General features: G+C 42.2%; 1 protein-coding gene and 2 long non-coding RNA genes across 3 annotated transcripts in view; 2 read left to right on the forward strand and 1 right to left on the reverse strand.

Moving 5' to 3' along the window:
- The window catches only part of BCL2 (BCL2 apoptosis regulator), a 96643-nt gene that overhangs the window by 49102 nt on the left and 27313 nt on the right, over positions 1–20228 (reverse strand). The gene's annotated exons all lie outside the window — the stretch shown is intronic.
- On the forward strand, positions 10251–16672 carry LOC137478277 (uncharacterized). The gene is made up of 3 exons (XR_011001488.1): positions 10251–12166; positions 14682–14795; positions 16490–16672. It is a non-coding gene; the product is annotated as an uncharacterized lncRNA (long non-coding RNA).
- LOC137478281 (uncharacterized) lies at positions 16708–20198 on the forward strand. Its single transcript, XR_011001489.1, has 2 exons — positions 16708–17015; positions 19456–20198. It is a non-coding gene; the product is annotated as an uncharacterized lncRNA (long non-coding RNA).

A 20228-nucleotide genomic window follows, 5' to 3' on the forward strand; every position in this document is an offset into this window, starting at 1 on the left:
AGAAAACATGAAGATACCAGTCTATTGCTGCATCACTATATATTACACCATTATTATCATAAGAAAGAGTTTACTAAGCAAGGGAATACTTGTTTCTTTTATTCAAAACAAATCAGAGTGGAATAAAAAGCCATCTATCAGATGAGCAGCTAAAAGATGCAGAGAAGACTAACAAAATCTCCTACTCATGGACCCAAAATTATGAGTTGTATAGAGCACACCAGAGAACCAGTTTCAGATGAGGAACCAAACAGTTCATGTTTGCCACTCAGATTAGCCAGCACTTAACATGAAAAGTTTAAATGCTGCATAAAATTAATGGGGGTGTTTTTGTTGGTGGTGCTCTACTTTATGTCTCTAGACCAACCTATGATATGCTCTTGGCATTTCTACAATCTCAGAAACTTGCAGATACAAATTAAAAGAGTTGCTTAGATCTGTAGAAACTTTAAAATATAAGTGCCTGGGGAAGTGAGGAATCCCTTTTTTAAAGGAACGGGATTACGCAGAAGAAATGTGAAGAACTGTAAAAGGGAAAATATCAATGGAAGAGTAGCAAAACCTTCCTGATAAGTTTAGCTATAGAAGGAGTAAAAACACCATCACTGGATGCATATAAAATTTTACTAGGCTGTTGTAGATGTCTTGCATACTCACTCACAACCTTTTCTGGTTAGAGCTTCCTTTGTAACAGATAGATAGGCATGAAGGAGCAAAGTGTTTCCCAAACACTTCTCTTACCAAAAAGGTTAAGGCTTAAGACACCAGAAAAACTTTTCACTTTTGAAAGAAACAAGCTGAACAAAATCCACACCACCACATACTTTTCAGCAAGCCCTACCAATTTTGCATAGAGCAGAAGAGGTAACTTTACCTCTTTGTTCAGGTAGTAACAGATGGGAAAGCTGGGAGAAGAAAACCTACCCATCTGTCTCTGGAAATTTTAGTGGCATCAACAAATTCTTAGCTTGATTCGCACCCATATCACCAGCTCCAAATAATCCTTCCTTTACTGTGGCACTGGAGGATTGAAGAAAATCTCACCTCTACAACTGCAGCAACTGGAAGGACCTTATTTGGATTCCTCCCCCCAGCTCCACTTTGCGCTGAGAATACATGGCTTCAAGAGCATTCACGAAGGGATTTTTTTCCTCCTCTGGCTTAAACAGTGAATGGCAGAGCTCCGAGTCTGAATAAACAGTGTGGGTGGTGACTGCTCTGTGAGGCCCATGTAAAGGATGCAATCATTTTCTGACTCTGTTCAGCATTAAATCATGTGAAACTAGCTTGATTACCACACATAACATTGACTCTGTTACAGACTATAACGTACCGTGTATCCTTCCCTAACTTTGCAGGGGAAAAAAATAACAATTAATTCTCCTAGCTTCAAGTGTTTAATTGTGTATAAAGTTCATTGACCTCACTAGTTGCTGTCAGATGATCTTGCTAAGGCCTGTGAAAAACATCCCAGGAATGCAGTGATGTGGGCAGAAACAAAGTGAGTTCATGCCACAAAATGCTTTAAATGGAACAAAATCAGCAACCATCCGGAGAGCCTGCACTGAAAACAGGGCTTCGGAATAATCGTTGATTTAACCTCACCTAAGCACAGCTAGTCCTTGAAAAGGGGCTATTATAAATCATAGCCTTTAAAAAAATAAATCCTTCAGGGATCCTGCATGTGACTACATGAAGTAACTTTGTTTACTGGGAAATCTCTGCAGCTGACTGGGAGGCAAAGTTTTGGAATGACTGGAGAAACTGGGGCATGCAGGAGATAAACTGGGAAGTGGGGAACCTGCTTTTGTGCCCTGTCCAGTTCCCATTAAGCGCAACCGCAGATAAGTCGTTTTGCCTCCGTGCACTCAATTTCTTCCTCAATAAAAATGGAAATAGGTCTGCTTATCTACATGAAGACATGCTATGCTTTTTTCTGTGTGGGGAAGCCACTGTTAATGGGAGGTATTATCATGTATTTGACACATATGTGAGCATCCTGCATAGTTTTTGACATCTCTCTGAAATGCAGCTTCTGAGCTATGTTATAAGAAATCTTTCCCTCAATGACCCTAAAGAAGTGTATTGTGTTACTCATTTCATACATCGTTTCCAAATGAATAATTCAGCATGAATTCTGCTGGCAGTGCCCATTAAAATGTAAACTGCTCCTCTTACCTACTTTTCACAATTGACCTATGCAATTTCAGCGGGATGTCACAGTCCAATTTTCTAGGGAAGCAGTGCAAGAACCACTGATTAGATGACAGCTTTTGTTAACCTGTAAATCTTAGTACAACTTAAAAGCACATCTGCTGAATCTCTGTCCAACTGCAAGGCCTTTGGGATGGAAACCAAAGGTACCTATGGGCATGGATGGCATTTTTACCATTGCCACTTTCATCTCAGGGTGATGCAGCCAGATGAGCCCCATATCTCACCAGGGCTGGAAACTTGAGTTCTCCCCTGCTTCTGGTGTTTTCTTGGGAGCCTCCAGCAGAACCTGACCATTCAGTAACAAGTTCTTTAAGCGTGACCAGGCAAACATCACTGCAGGCTGCCTCTTTGTTGCATTTATTTCACATCCCCTCCCATACTGCTCTCACCATTGCTTCCCTCCTCCTCTCCAAAGGCTGATGTACATGGTGAGGGAAGGTATGGCTCATAGACAGTAGAAAGTGGATTGAAAAGCTGGTCTGCAGTGATGATCTAGGACATGCTTTCATCTTATCCAGTACACTGCCTAACAGCAGCTGTCTCTTTGCTTTGGTAGGAGGCACCATTGGCCGAATCCTTTCCCATATACTTCTGATATTTTGCATATATTATGGTGGCTAGAGCAGATAAGCTCCTGAACAAATAATTATGGTGAGACCATTTTGCATTTGGTTATTTGGTTCATTTTGGTGATCATAACAGGCTTGGATTATAACTTCTACCATCTGGAATTTAATCTTCTTCACAGACAGTTAAAACCAGATAATAGCCATATTAAATTGTGGATTATGATTTCTCCTAGTATTAAGTTCTAAAATCTTGTCCCAGAAGGGTATGGGATTAAGACAACCTCTACTATTAAGTGCACTGGAAAATATGTAGTTCATAATTTCTCATATCTATTTTATCTGCTCATTATCAATGACAAGAGTGGCCTTAAAAGATAAGAAAATGCTCCAATCAAGCTCTGTAACCCAAACAAAGTGTCTGTGGGAGAAGGGGGTTTAATTAAGGTTTTCTTTCCATTGCCCCATTGCAAGTGTTTGGATGGGAGGGGAGGGGGATGAAAAAGGAAAAAACAGAAAGTGTGATGCAACTTCATGTTTATGGGAAAAATACTTGGAGGACAAGATATCTATGAAATCAATGGGTTCCAGGCCTCAGCCAGCATTTCATGCTTTTCCCAGATGGTGACATATTGGAATGTTTTCCCAAACAGCAAGAAGCCAAACTGGGGTTTTTGCAGCTGCAAATAGGTAAGAAAACTTTAACCCAGTTCCTCAAAAAGCTACAAAATATCAAACAATTTCAAGGTATGTATAAAACACAACTGTAACACACAGTGACATACAATTCTTCTGGATTGTATTTTTACTAATAGCAGAGCAAACTACCTAAGTAGTAATAATAAAAAATAGGCTTCTACGCAACACCCACACGTTTAAAAGTAATGCAAAGACTTGGGTTTAGTTCAATCATTTCCAAAGTTCAAGATAAATAATCTTGAACAAAGGGCTTAATGTAAGTGCAATCCTATTTTATTACCCAGAAAACTACACTCCAACAGAATAAACTGAAGTCATGGAGTTTGCAGCTTGTCAGAAATGGAGAAGACATTAAACTTGCCTTAGGGGAAATACACACATGTGTATATTATACACTGTGCAATCCTTGGCCATTAAGATTTCCTCTTACCTGAAAATGCCATTCTCTCTTGTTAGGAAATAAAAAATACAACACTAGTAATCCAAGAACAGCTGGTGAAAACCAAGCAAACCTGGGAAACCATCTGCATATCAATTCAGAAATTCTTGCCACATCACTCCCTTCCTTCAGTTTCATTTCAGGAAACCCAACACATCCTGCGAGCAGGAGTTTTACCTGAGAAAATAAGGTACTTCAGTCTCATTTGATCCTAAATAGTTCCTTGCATCCTCTCCTTCTATCTCCTCCCTGCTGTTTAAATCAAAATTATTTTATCAGCCCAGTAGCTAAAATTTCCTTGGACTAGCAACCCCTGCTTTGCAGATTCTGAATGCTGAGTTTCTGAACTGTATGAAGAAGGGGGTTGTTATGTCTGATAGTTCCTGATACAATCGACAGCAAAAGCATGCAGAAATTCGAATTAAGATGACAAGTATTATCTATATATACATGAATAAAGACTTTTATTTATATAAGGTTAGTATCCTCAGATAGTATGGAGCTAGAACATTGTTTGGATAGCGGTACAACAATATAACCCCAGCATTCCCACAGGATACAGCGTGTGTTTCTATCCCTGGTGATTTATGAACTATTGGACCTTAAAACTCTTGCTGCTTCTTTCCTTTAGCAACTTTTCACTGGCACAGGTCCAGCTCTGAATACAACCAGTCTACAGCCTTCGACTATTAAAAATATTTGGTGTCTACTCATGTCGAGGTGAGGGTCTGCACAACCCACCCTGCAAGGCCGACTGCTGGACTTACTAATACAACCCCACCATGTTCAGCAGAGACATCCTGATTTACACCCCTTCAGTATCTCATCCACAATCCCCAGCAATCCATTAAAGAAACACTGAAAAATCTAAGAACAAACAAACAAATCAAGCCTGCATTCCCATTAAGATAAAAATGTGAAATGAACATAAAATGAAGGGAGATACTGCTGTCACTTCAAGGAGTGAGGATTAAAGGACTCCAGCCTCATCAGATAAGACTCTGGATTTTCTTGTCTAGCACTCTTGTTTTAATCCATTTTCCAGTTCTATATGAAATGAATTATAGCAAGATCTGCATAGCGTTTAAGGACATAAATCTATCCTACAGTGTATTTGAATTTAAAATACACACAGCCTAATATCTTTCATGCCTGAAAAAAATGGACGTGAAATCTCAGGGGGAACAGAGCAATTACCTATTTCAGTCAACGTGTGAAGAATAGTCAAATAAATGGGCTAACAGGCCCACCAGCTGGAAAAATTAAACTGAAAGCCTGCTTCTGAATATATGCATTATATCACCCTTAGCCAGAATGGCTTTAATTATTCTTAAATATAGCAGTGGAATGAGAAATAGGAAAATCTTACAGCCCTTTTCCCTCACAATGGAGAAAGAGATGAAAATTGCCATCATTATAATTTTTGTTGCCATTAGATAAATGGGTAGTCTTCCAGGTCATGGTAATCCTCCTTGGCTTTTTATATTATCTATTTGGCCCGAGGATCCAGAGATTTTTTTTTAAGTGCTTGTGAATTCTGTCACTCATATGACATCTGCTGGTTATGGGAATAGAATTGGGCCCATTTTGCAGGCAGGGACAAACACAGTTCTGTCAGTGACAAAGCGTGACACTGGCTGATCCCATGCAGTCAGGTCTCTGCTCAGACCATGAAGCCACTCAGAGAAGTCACAAAAAGGAGGGTAGAATGTATTTTACCTAGCTTGATCTGCCTGATAACTGCAAGTCTAAACAAGGTGTTCATGTAGACTTGCTCCCTGGATGATTCATCTCGTTTTGCACCACCTATCTTAGGACCAGATGAATCACCTTTTGAAAGTGTCTGTCTGTTGGATGTCTAATTTTTAGATACCTCAAATCCGTCCTATCCAGAAAAGAATTATTATCTCTGCTAAATACTTGATAAACTCTAAAATGTATCTCTCTAAGGCTAGTAACAGAAATTTTATCTAGTATTCTTTGACAGAAATTACAAAAATGCCGAATGCTTAATTTTCATAAGCTCAACAGTTGCTCCTGACAGAAAACAAACGAAAGATGTTTTAACAGAAAATGCTTCAAGAAGAAGCTACTACTTTGTCAGGCACACCACACAATTGAAATAAAGCCTCTCCATTGAGATGGTGAGGAAGACAATGCAAACACAGACTCGAACTTTGCAGCCAGCATGACTTTTTCTGTAGTTCTATCTTTGTACATATGTTTTAGGAGGGGCTGAAGTTACTTTTGTGTTTTCATGCCAGTCATGTGCCAGATGGGTTCCTTCTTAAATGTGTGCTGTTTTAAGACCCAGTCTTGCCTGAAACAACATACAGATCCTAGATCAAGCCCACTTTGATGTTACAGCTGGACACAAATCTCTGCTGCTTCCATCTCTGTTGCTCACTTTACTTTTAATGTCCAATTCCAAATAAGATGGTGGAGCTCAGTACAGATCTAGCTGCAGGAATTATTTGCAGAGATGACAGAGTTTCCCCTCTTAGGAAGACTCCCCAGTGATTCCCATGTGACCAAACCCCTTCCAAGACATCAACTTAAAAATAACATGTTGGGTTTTGGAAAAAATGTAATTCCAGGGGGTTTGTGGAACCTCTGGTTTTGACTTTTTTAGGCTGCACTGGTGTTGAGCTTTCAGAAGACTCCTCCACAACCGAGAAACTTCTTGGCAGCCAGCTCCAGAAGTGAAGGTCTTAAGGACATGGGTCAGGATGAGACTCAGCCCTTGTAAGGAAGGCTTGGCAATGCTGCCAACGTACATGGTAGCCCAAAAGGCCTCTGAAACCCAAGAGGCCTATCTGAGCAGACCTACAGACAGATAAAAAGCATCTTTGCTCCCACAGTGGCAAGTGCCTCACGCAAGCCAACAGATAGACTACCTCATATTCAAACTGGTGAGTTTCTATTCCATGACTGATTTCACTCTTATGGGCAATCCCCAGGGTAAAAAATTCTCCTTGTTTTATGCCAAACTGCTACCAACAGGTTTTAGGGAGGTTCTGCACAGCTTGGGGATTTTTATTCAAGTGTTTTAAAGCCTACATGATGAAAACCACAGTGACTAAAATGAAAAGCCTGGGCATTCTGCACCATATGTTACTGCTTTGCCATAGAAAACTTCAGGGCTTTAGGGTTGGCAGCTGGGAAATGATGACCTCCTGCCTGTGAAGTTGCAAGTAATTAGTGCACTTGCACAACTGCACCGTTCATTCTTTGATTTCATAGGCAGGAGGAAGAGAGGTGGTTTTCATTGTTAAATCTGTTTCTCTACAAAAACATATTTTAAAACCACTGAGCAAAAATGGACTTAGTGGATGTGCAGAGGTCACAAATGGACTTCTCCCCTTTGCCCCAAAATGCAGTTTCCTTGCTTTAAGCAGTCAGGTCTTACATTGTTCAGTTGCAGAGCAAAGCTTCTGGATGCGACCTGATGTGACACATACAGTCAGAAAAAGATCAAAGCTCTGGGAACTGCTCCTGTTGAGTTATATGGACAACTTTATTGATAACAGCATCAAATTACTGCATTGCTGATAATAATAATGGAACAACTCCCTCACCAGGTGTATGGGCAGGGCCAGGATGAACCTTTCCACCAACTCCCAACCTTATAGGATCTTGTCTACGTAAACAGCTGACAAAAAATACAGAGACCCCTGAATCTTCCTCTGCTTAAGCTCTGAAATCTAGAGAAGAGATTATATTACATTTTACCTTACAATGTGAACTCCTTCTCAGCACGCCCATTCCAATGCCGGGTTTGTGAACTATGCCATGATAGAAAAACTGTCAGTAAGCTTAATTTACTGCTAAGGAAGATATTTCTCTAAAAATGCAGCAAGGAGAGGGTGATAAACCCCAAAACATTGTAACACAAGTTTTAGTGAAGAATGTATGTAAGTACAAAGTGAATAAAGGGTGGTAAAACTGAAGGCACTTTCCCTACTCCGGGTGACAAGATTATTTGGGATTAACTTCTGTATTGGATGGATGACTCTGAGTACACTGTGGGTAAGAAGGAAATAATACACATTCTTGTGGCTACAAACACTAAACCAAAAAACTAAACTGTCTGGTTTTATATTGCTAAAACACTGAGTTGTGGAAACATTGCTAAAGTTTTGTTGGTACAGACCATGGAACTAATCTTGTCTCTTTCTCAGTGTATTTGTCTCATGCTTTATTTTCCCTTTACTTTCTACTTTCTTCCCCTTTTCCTTTTCTTTCACCTTTCTCTCCCCACTCAGCATTCAGTTTCTTTGCGTCTCAGGTACTGTAAGGTTGGTTAGCAAGGAAATCCAGATGCAATCATTATGCTTTCCTGTCACCCTTCATTAGTCATTAAGGTTATAAAACCATAATGAATGATATTGTTATTATTAAATAAATTTTGCATAGATTAGATTTCAATAGCTCAATATTCCCCTTTTGTTTCATTCTTTAAGAAAAAACATTTCCTTTTTTTCAGTATAGTCCATGGAGGGCACAAGAAAATCTACAGATTATCTCTGAACATCCCCCTTTTTTTTTTTGCACTGCTCAGGCTGCAGTGGTGATGACCCATGAGGCCACCTTGGTGGCACAGGGTGCTCTTGAGATACACCTGTGGGGCAGTCCACTCTCCCTTTGACCCAGTGGCATTGTCCCCTCTAGTGGGACACTGGTCACTGAGGTGAGCAGCTGCTTCCTGAAGGCTCCTGAGATATTGGACTCCATCCCTCTGCCTGCCTGTATCCATAGGGAGAGTGGGAACCACAGCTTTGCTGCCAGCACCGTGCTGCCATGCTCAACAGGAGGGCAGTGATGTTCCCACCCCAGGATACAGACAGAGATGGGGTCACCACATTTTCCTGAGGTATATGGCAAAGGACCCAGAACTTAGAAGGAACCATAAGTGGAAAGGATTTTGAAACTCAATCCAAGGCTTGAAAAATCAGGCCCTAATATCTCCAGTTCATTTTCATCTAGTGTAAAGCTCTAAGAACACTAGAGCTCTAAGGCTGGCAAGATGAAAGAAGAGAGACTAACATACTGTGTCTGCTGCTTCCCCTTTAGCACCCTCCTACCGATTCCATACTCATTTCCATCTGTGCAAAGTGCATGTAAAACAACTTCACCCCTTGCCAGCTAGACATTGAACTGTGGGATTTGAATCGTTCTGGGTTCCTGGGCCTCCTTAGGTACATAAAAGCTGCGTCTGCGCCTCGGGAGGTGGCTGAATTGCAGCCTTTGTGTGCTGGGCACAGGGGAAACGGAGCCCGACTGTGGGCATGTGCCAGCCCCTGCCGGGTAAGAGCTGGCATTGTCTGCCCAGCGAAGCCTCGACATTTCCACCAACCACACTGAGTAAATTTTCAATGGCAGAATCAGACTGTACATAGTAAAATTAACAAATCCAAATTTCCTAAAAGCGGGAAGGTCTGTGACCAAAATGCACCACAGAAAGACTTGGGTTTCCTAGCCTGGTGCAAAGAGCAGAGAGAGCAGCACATTTGGAGCATCCACAAATGCTGAGTTTTAGACCATCCTCAGCTGCAGCAACCTGTGCCTAAGAAAAGGGCCAAAGGATGCTCAGCATTGCAGGGCATCACCTATGGGTGCTCAAGGGGGATGTGCCCAGCAGGACAGTTTTGAATGAAGCAGTTCTATGCAAAACAGCCTTTGCTGTGTCCTGTTTCCCCTGGACAGATGCATCTCCCCGTCACAGAGTAGTGAGGGGCACCAAGCATACTTGACACAGCAGAACAGAAGCAGAGGAGCATTATGGCACATCAGCAATTCCAGGTTACATCTTCCAAAGTAATAAGAAAGAATAACTTGTAGTCTGCTACATGAAAAAGTCTTTCAGCAAAGTCTTTCCAGCTACAGTGACATACATATAGCTACATATTTACAGTTGATACACCAGGGAGATAATCTGTGTACATATACTTCCAAAGTAGCTTTGGACAAGAACTGGAATTTTCCCCTGCAAGTAGCATAACAACTAAATATTTAAATGGTTAGAAGACCAAACAATTGCAAACAAGTCAGTAACAACAATATTTCTCTCAGTTCCTGACATTGCCCGCTAAAGGCAGCTGTAAGACAGGACCTGAGTAAGCCCCAAGTTATTACATCCTCCTCCTCCTCCTCCTCCTTCTCCTCCTCCTCCTCCTCCTCCTCCTCCTCCTAATAATAATAATAATAATAATAATAATAATAATAATAATAATGTTCAACTAAGAAACAGCTGCATGAAGTAGAAATATGTATACCTCTCTCAGGAAATCTACAAAAAGCCAGTGCTTCAGAGAGCACACCATTTTTTTCATGTAGCAATCATTAAACACTTCTTTGATAAATTGCTATGCAAACTGATTCTTGATGGAGTTTGGACTAACTAAATAGTCTTGTGTCAGAGTCATACTCATGGAAGAGCCTTATATGGGTACTCAGCATCTCAGCAAATGCTCCCAGTCCTGCCTGCTCGACTGGTGCTGTGCCCTGCAGACAATCCGTGACCGCTGGCACCCTCACAAGCCTGCATGTGGCGAGCAATGGCCAGGCAGGCTAATCAGGAGCAGCCAGCGAAGTTTCGGGGTGCAAGGCTGCTGCCCTTGCCAGCCAAGGGGGGAGATGGGTGCAGGGGGCACAGGGAACGACATCACGCGAAGGAAGAAGCGAGGCTCTACAGATGTCCTGCCAGGACAACGACACAGTGTTCCTTCTACATCCCAAGCGCAAACGTGGTTTGTGTGCATTCAATGAAATTGTTTTTGTATACAAAGAGGATTTCAGCTGCTGTGAGGCAGATGGAAGGCGCTTTTGGCCGCGCTGAAATGTCTGGTACTGCCTGCGTTCAGAAGCATACACGGGGCAAGAACAAAATACACTACTGTGCAATGTAAGTTGTCTGGTAAAAAATTAATTCAGCACATAGCTATCTGAACTACAGGAAAACAAGGAGGAATGGATGGCTTACCCTGCCGCTCTGCCTGTTCTTTTCTCTTAGAAGAAACAGAGCTGCTCACACTGCCGATTATGAACCCGGGCAACTCAAAGAAAGGTGAGGGGGCGTCAAGTGTCAGAAAGCAGCAACAACCACGAGGAACTTCATTTAGCTGAGTTTAAACTTGGAGTTAGAGAGCAGAGCAGAGTGAGCAGGGAGCAGCTACAAACAGGGAGCCTTACCCTTCGGCACAGCACCGCTCACCTCCTCTCCTGTAGTCACTGGCAGCCGCTCTCCGCCCTGGGCTGGGGGAAGGCACCTCCAGCCAGCGACTACAGCTACCCCTCCCTCCGCTCTCCTTTCCCCCAGGAGCTGAACTGCTTCTGCATGCCTTTCAGGGTGGCACGAAAACAGGTGAGACAAAAGGCAGTCCTACTTTCAGAAAGTTTGAGAAACTCTTTACTAGACCAGCTAGTTCATCCTACTAGGGTGATTGCATCACTTAAATATCTGGTTTGCTAAACTCTTTTTAATTGAGAAAGTGTTTTTCTATTAAAATTTGCAGGTCTCCATAGATCATTTACCTTCCAGTACCCCATGCCTGTTAAAAATCTTTCTCCCAGCCCGGTTTTGTATGGTGCTAATGTCAATCCACATCAAAGTCCACAGGAATTCTACACATGTGAATCCAAGTTTAAGCAAGAAAAAAAAAAAAGAGGGCTCAGATTTTTATTACGTGAATTTTATTGGAACATTCCCTTCATGTCCCTACATACAGAAGAGCGTCTGGATTGAGTTACAGCTGCATTTACTCCCACACATCTGCTCCCTTATTGTTATAGTTACCTTTTCTCAGGGGATTTAAGAAACTACCCCCCCAAAAAAAGCCCTTCACCTTTAGGTCCATGATGACAAAGATCAAAAAGCCTTCAGCATTCCTGCACCATGACATGAATTATGCTCTGCAGCAGTTTAAAAATTGCTTTTCTAATTCAAATGCTGCTGCTTGACCGCTGGGTTTCCAACAGTGACGTGCAGCAGGGCCGGTGCCCTCGCTCTCCCTGTAGGTGTGCAGCTTTGCTTTATAACCCACAGCATGTTTGTGACTGGCGTTTCAATGGGAGGGGCGTGAGGCAAGGTATAGCAAATCTCCCTAGCAACAAACATAGAAACAGAAAAATAAACTTTGGATGAACAACACTCAATTGATTTCACAAGTTGCTGGGCTGGCTGCGTGATGGAAAGCAATTGGAGGACAGCTGAGCCCGCCAAGAGGAGATGCCAGCCAGACTAAAGGTACCCAGCACTTAGAAACATAAGGGCCCAATTGTGTCAAAAATCTTATTTTAGCAGAATAATACAGTATGAATCAAGATACTTCCCTACTTTCCAATTACTCTATTGTGCAGACACTTAGGAGAGCTTTGAAGGCCAGATTTTATCTTGGTCTCACTGCAAAGTCGAATCCCATCCCAGCTGAAGGCGGGAGGAAAGTCCTGGTTTATTTCAGTGCTAATGAGGGCGGGCATTAAATGCATATGTTGATGGACCTCTTGCAGGAAGACAGACAAGGATGCCAGGGACATCAGGAATGAAGCCCTGCAGCAGCACACCTAAACATATACCCTGGCAATGGAGGCTTGGACAAAGGAGGAGAAACCACTGCTCCACTGCAGCAATTACAAATGATAAGGCTATTACTGACATGAACAAAAACACATAGATTGCTTTCATTAGCTGGTTATGGCCAGCTAGTGCATATTTGGGGTTGAAAGTTGAATTGGTTCAAAGACAGACACTGACTGCATTTTCTATCCAGGAAAACACAAGCTAGGTCCCAGAAGTAATCATCTTGCAGGGAGACAGTTCAGAATCACTTGGTTTTATGTATGGATGGATATGATTTCAAAGAACCAAACTGCTATATCAAGAAACTTGTGCATAGCAGGGATAAAGGCTAAGACCAGGGGAGGCACAGCTTATCTGAACTATCTCCTGATAACCTCACTAGTGAGCTAATGCTACTGGGAGCAGAAATGACATGGACAGATGGGGTGCAGGCTGCAGGACAGCCTTTGCCCTGTCCAGCATGATGACTGCCCTGGGAAGATGCTAGTTAGTCTCAACAGCAATGTGCATATTACCCTCCCAACCATACAGTAGCAGTCCTATCTGAGACCTGTAAGTAAGGAGAAACAGCATATTCCTCAGCTTGTAAATTAATTTAATTCCTGGAGTGCACTTATAGAGTAATGCCTGAGGCTTATGAAGGCAAAATGGAGCTAGAGACAGCACATTAGTCTCTGGAGAGACATACCAGCTGTTTCGTGTCCCGATGGGGGTAGGGTGGAAAACAGTTGTATATAGTCTGCACCATCCACGTAAAGTCAGAGTATTTTCCCCTTACTTTCCCATTCTATTAAAAAGCATATACCTGAATAAATATAGGGAATTAGCAATTCACAGAGATGTGTTAAGTCCAAATCCTGCACCTCCGAGGTGCAATGCTAAAATAGAAACAGCAGCCTTCTCCTCCTACAGAGTATTAGCAAGAAATAATGATTCTCTCTGATGAAGAAACAGATTAAGAGGGAAATTAAAGTGCAGATTTAATTTCAATAGTAGTGCACCCAAGTCAGCCTGCAAATAAGCCAATCTCACCACCTAAATTAGGCATCAATAGAGAATTAATGCCGACCTTTGGAAAACTTTAGGCCTTAAGAAAAGGAAAGCGTAGGTAAGTGCACCCTTTTCAAACATAAATCTATAATTAACTCTCTCAAAACCAGATAGGGGTTGATGGCAGGCAAATTTAATTTTAGAAGGATCTAAAGAGTTTTCATCTTACTGAAGGGGTGGGTGTGCCTTAAAGCTGGGATCCTGTTGCTTCTAAAATTTGTGGAAGTCTAAATTTATATCCAGACATTATGACTAGCCTATATATCTTTAATAAGCTGTATCAAGAGCCTGCATTCAGATACCTTATCAAGTTGAAACACCTCAGATGCAAAGCTCATCTATGGATCCCAAGGCTTGATTTCCATTAAAAATCCCCTCCCCAAAATGCATAGTACCTGCTAGGAGGTTCTGCTTTGGTGTCCTCATTTCTGCCTCCCAATGACTGGTGGTTGGTACAGTACTGAGTCAGAATATGATGTCTCCAGCTCAGCTTGAATCAGCCAGGTAAGGCACAATGCAGCTGATCGCTTAGAGCACATAATTATAGCATCCATGAGCTGCTCAGAGGATGCTGGCACTGACAAAGTAGGAAAGGCTAAAAGCATCATATTAAAATGTCATAAAACATTCATTTTACATGATTAGAGAAACCGGTAATTAGCATTTTTCTTTTAGTGCTTGACTTTTTATTCCAGCTGCTCTAATCCAGCTTCTTTCCATGGCAATTATTGCCAGGAAAGCTGAATTTGGCATTCTTTTCATGTCCACTTTAAAACCTGCTCTGTAATCCGCCAGCTAGGCAGGTCTCACATGCAGTATTTGAAGGTAAGTGAGAGGGTTTTTGCCCTATAGTCAAACTACGTTTATAGTAAGCCGTAATGGTAGGAATATGTCCATACACTATTAAACCATATCAATATGTTTATTCTCTGTTAGTCTAGATTTATCTTGCCAAGTCTGAAGCTTTGTGTAAAAGGACTGACCCCAGGAGTGCATATGTCAAGCTGAATTAAGGAAGAGAAAAAAAAATAGAGCCATATCTAAACTTCCTTAGAATAATAGGATGTTGATTAAATTGTTAGAAAGTTAAATAAACAAGCGATTTTTTGTAACTGTCCTTTGAATGCCTCAGACTTCCACTCGCCTGAGTTGTCTCTGAAGGTGAGGAGGAGAAATGGCCCATTGCTGGAGGGCACATAGATTTCAGGAGGCAGCCGCCCTGCCAAAGCTTTCTGAGTGACATTGGGTAAGTCGCTGAACCCTGGGGCATTTTGACATCTCATTTCCATCAAACTAATTGAGTTGTTGTAGGAGTAAATAGAGAACAGAGCCCGGGACTTCTGCAGCAGAAGGGCAAGCTAAGGTCTGCTTCAATAGGCAGGGCAAGCAGCCACGTTACTCCAGCCAAGAGCCGTGCTGGGGCCCTGGGCTGGTCTCCTGGAGAGCAGGCACCGGCACCATCCTGCCAGGAGCATGGACAGAAAACCTGGGTCAGGAAGCTCTAAGAAACAAGCTATCTCATGGCTTTGGCTGTGCACTGTTTCGAGAGAAAAAGACAGAAGCCATCAAGTAATCCCCAAATCTTCTGACCAAGAAAGGGTCAGGTGCTATTTAGACTGGGGTAACATGGCCATGTCTGTGCCACAGCCACAGACCCACTGCTGTGAGGGGTTCTGAGACAGAGTGTACTTCAGAGGCATAAGCCATCATCTATCCCTTTTTGGGGTCATTGCTTCTTGGTCTGGCTTTAAGAGAGCAATCTACATTCATGATTTGCAAACTGCATGCCACCTTTCACTTCCCTGAGGAGGCAATGCTAAATCCTCAAAGTCTTTAATGTAGCGAGATTTCCTTGCGCTTAAGCTAAATTTTGGCCTTTTCAATGTAATTTCTGCCCCTGCTGTGCTCTGACTGTCAGCCCTCATTACGTGAGTTGTGCTAACCAAGAGTCAGTGGCTCCAGCCACCCATGGCTGAACTGCCTCCACACCACTGGAAAGCCATGTAGCCACCTTTGTGTGACACCATGCTCCAGCCACTGTCTCCACTCCCCAGCAAGTGTGTTACCTTGGGGAGAGCCCCACAATCACCCACTGACATGGATTTTGGTCTGGAATTGACTTAACCTTCAAGCTGCCCTTAGTGGGTAACCCTGGTCAAGTGTAGGGTTGTCTGCATCCCCTCACCATGACCCACAGCCACTTAGGAAAACAACAGGCATCCTTCCTAATACATGTCCTTTCTAGCACTCCCCCACTAACCTGCTTTTGTTCTTTTCTGAACCCTTGCAGAGCTATCAATCTCTCTTTGACAAAAAGTGTCATTTTCTCCAACTGCAGCAAAGTCACACAGAAATGCAATAGCATTTCTTGGCTCATTAATAATTCCAGAGAGGTAGCGACATTTTTCCTCTTTTGTATGATTGACAAGCTGGTTTTTAGTTTCATATTAAATACCATAGGTAGACATTAACTAGCTAAACAAAGATACTCTTATTTCCCTAAAATGATGCTTTAAATATTTCAAGTTCCAATCAGCTTTCTGGTGCAACATGAATTCCTAATAAAACCATTAACTAATAAATGCTCCTCTTTGATACGTTAGTAAGAAGCCTCAATATGTCCATGTTTTGCCATAAAGCTCTAGAGAAACTTAGAAAGATGCTTGCATTATTTACTTATAAAAGGATCTTGCCAGTATTTGAGGAAGAAAAACATGGAAATCAATATCAAGGAACATAAACACAAACAAGGAAGATATTAAATTAAGCCACAGTTGAAAAGTTCCTTCTCCAATGAGTACATGGTGTGCAGCCAAAAGCCTATTTTTATACTACAGAAAGTATTTAAGTGAGCACATCTGCAATAGGCTTCTGTGGGAACATATATGAGGGAATCTTGTTCACACAACGCACTCAGGTGGATTCCCGTTTAGACAGCAGACTTCCAGAGCATTGCAAGTGGCATCTGCCCACCACCCCTGCCACACATCGCTATAGAAAACTGGTTCAGCCCGGCTTCCCAGCATTTTCAAGATCTCTACACATATGGCCGTGGCTTTTCCTATTGCCTCTCTGGTTTTGCTGAAAGGGAGTGTGACTTCCTACATGTCAGCTTTCCCCCACTACTTCCCTGTGGCAAGCAGGCAAAGGTACAGGTACATTTTTTGCCAAATCTTGAATCTGCTGAATGTATCTGAGGAAGGTGCCTGCCTTGCTCTGCTCCACCATACCCTCTCCTTTTGGGAGCCCCTGGCCCTCCCACGCCCGACCTGGCATTCTGGATGGATATGAAGGGCCCCTGCATTAGAAGCAGCTCCCCAGCAGCTGAAATTATTCCAAAAGAACCAACTGCAATGCAATGCCCAGGGGAAATAGCAATTCCTGACAGATACCATCTCCTGCCTTCAGATACAATGTCAGCAGTGCACTTCGCTTATCTTAGTGACTGATAAGAGGAAGTGGCAAGGTAATGTTGGACCTCACAGGAAAAACCTGAAGAGTAAAACTTTCACAGCTGAGCAAAACCAGTCCCTTTAAGTCCTCCTTCTCTTTAGCTTGCAGAAAATGCGAGCTCTGTAAATGTTTTCAATAGGCTGCAATTCCTTTTTGTGCAATTATAAATATTTTAACATATGACATCAGTACAATATGTTTTCATTGTGTTTAGATCTCTTTAATTAGGATGGGGCCTGAGTTCTCCTCGCTGCCTTTGGTACTTGGACTTGGCAACCAAATTTGTTTTGTCTCAACTTACTGTTCTTTCTTTCAGTGCAGAAGGAGCAACACGCACTTTTTTATTTATTGTTCTTGATAATTGGCTTCATTTTCAGTCAGAACTGATCTGATCATCATGGAAAAAGAAATAAAACACATAAAAAAACCATTAAGGGATATTTATCTCCAAGTTAGAAGGGTAGTGAAAATATCCAGAAGGATGAGATAAGTGGTATTTCTAATCTAACGGACAAAGTCCCCACTTAAACATCTACAGACGATGATACAGCTTTCAAATGCAACTATTTATGTCCTTTTATTTCTGGACTTTGCACTTAATATGGCGTTTAATTTATAGCAAGCAAAGGCAGAATTTACAGGACTGCAATAAACCAGGAGCCCATTCCTGACATAAAAGAAGTCAGTGACACACCGTTCGTTCCCTCTCCATCACACGGGCCATAGCTGCACGCTGGGTCACACCTGCACAATGTCACCAGCTGCAGCACTGGGCCACCCCAGGTATCCACCACCCCTTCTCCCTTGGGCGAGGACAAGAAGTGTGTTCCACCCCATCCAGTTGCTCCAAAAAGCCCTCAATGGCCTCTCAGTGACAAGTCCCACCACCCTGAAGCCACACTGGGAAACTTTGGGATTATTCATCCTGTAGCTGGAGCCCCTGTATGCTGCTTAGTCATGTGAGAAGTGCCAGCAAAGGGGACTTTCCATGGCTTGTTTAATGTTTCCTGGTAATGGCTTAGGTGACAAGCAGGCCCAGAGGCTGGGTAGAGGGGACTGCTTCACTGGGACTTACATGAATATGGGCAGGAAACTTCTGTTTGGGTACGTCTGACTACCAGAATTAGTCTACAACTTTTGCTTGCTCATTTGTGGTCATCGAAATTGAGCTGCTGCACCACATTATTAGTCAAGGCTGATACTAAAACAACTGAATCTCTAGGACATGGAAACAAGCTAGTTAGAATGAAAGATTACAAATTAGTAAAGTACATGGAGTAAGAATGCAACTCCCTTTGCCAGCCAATACAGCAAGGACAACTGTTTTCTTCCCCATAAGCAAGCTGATCAGGGATGCTAAGAAGGGGTCCATTTGCTCTTGAGAGAGAGAGGCTTTTAAAGGAGATTTATATGTATTAACTAGCATACCAAGATGCTTTATGAGAAATCATGGGAATAGAATCACTGAGGTTGACAGCACATTCGAAGTGAGAAATTAAATCATAAATGGTGTTCCCTGTCTAATCCCATTCATTTCAATCAGTACAAGAGCAAAACTCTTGTAAGAAAAAAACATAAACTATCATGATGCTTGGGGACTTTCCGGTTCTTTCCTTGATGTGTCCTAGAGGCATCGAGAGGAAGTTTCATCCTGTGATTCAGCCAACTGGCCAAAGACTGCATGTACCTGGGCCTGATTCTCTGCTTCCTGCCTGACTTCAGGCACATCAACTCTTGGTCTGATCCAGAAACTGCAATTGCAAGCATTTAAGCAGGACATGGGCTCTTCATGTCTCTGTAAGACCCACACTGAGAACCGGAGAGCCCAGCTGGGCACCACATAGCCCTGGAGCTAGGGAAGTTGCTGAGCCACCACAACTTCACTTTTCAAAGCAGCCCAACCCAAGGAGGTAGGACCTATTAGCTATGGAGCCAAACCAGTAGAGCATCCCTACCCATACACAAGACCAGCTTCTCACAGCTAACATAGCTCCTTTCTTTTCCCTAAGCACAGAGCGGTGGCCGTGTCCAGGCCAGCAGTTAACATTTACATAGGGAGTGGTTTTCTCTGCCTCCAGTCTGATGGAATTCAAGGTGTCCACTACCACGGAAAGCAGCCTAACCATCTGAACCAGGGTGCTTGGAAAAAAGGAGACAGCACTTTGCAACCACAGATGGACACCAAGAGCTGAACTTAGTGCTCTGTACAGAGTGCCCAGGAAATCAAAGCTTACAGCGTGTTCTCCTGGAGAAAAAACAGTGCTGCGAATGTAACAAAAATACACACTCTGGGTCTCTTTGAATTAAAAGAAAGGAAAGGATTTCACTACACAGCATTAAATGCAAAAATATGACATGTGAAAGTACTGAAGTAGTAACATGAAAGAGATGGATATTTATGTTTTAAAATTTCCAACTGTTACACAACTTTTACAATTTTTTTTTTCTTTGAGGATACAAAATTTGCATACAGAAGAGGGAAAATGTTTGGGGGATAAAAATAAGGAGGAGTAACATGATCCTCAGTTCAGATCTTCCTCGAAGTATTGAAAGAAACCAGAAGGAAAGCAGAGGCAAAGCTTCCAACAATACTGTAGGTTACTCAGTAAAAGTCTTCAGGAGCACATGTCTTTGAAGTACCACAGGGAAGGCTCAATCCTATTACAGCCCTCCTGAGGAAGTGTTAATCTTCTAGACAAAGAAACCAAGGCTCACTTTTTATGAACTCCCATGTACTTTTGATTGCTTCTGGCTTAGTTTATTTGTTTCTTTAAGGCTCATCAAACCTGATTTTCTTCCTGAACCATTAAACCTACAGTTCAACTCAAAGGCAAATGGAAGCTGCTATGAAAAATCAGGCCACTTTCTTTTGGGAAGGGTGAATTTATGGGCCTGTATTCTACTGTTATTGATGAAATGCCAGCATTGTGGAAATCAATAAAACAGCCTATCGCCAAAAATGGCACTAGCACTAGGACTGTATTCTTGACTTAGAAATTGCTGGCTATGATTAAAAAAAAAAGGAGAAAAGAAGAAAAAATGTGTGTTTTGTGGGTTCATAAAAAAGGCAGAGTGCTAGGATATAAGCTATATTGATAAAATGTAATCCTTTTATGTTGGAATTATAAAGGATTCAAGGTTTATATTTCTGGTGCTTTAGACTGAATTTATCATAAATAAAACAAAGTTAGTATAACATCATGACACTGTCTGTTGGTGAAAATTT

This window comes from Anomalospiza imberbis, chromosome 1, assembly GCF_031753505.1.
Source record: "Anomalospiza imberbis isolate Cuckoo-Finch-1a 21T00152 chromosome 1, ASM3175350v1, whole genome shotgun sequence".
NCBI lineage: Eukaryota > Metazoa > Chordata > Aves > Passeriformes > Viduidae > Anomalospiza > Anomalospiza imberbis.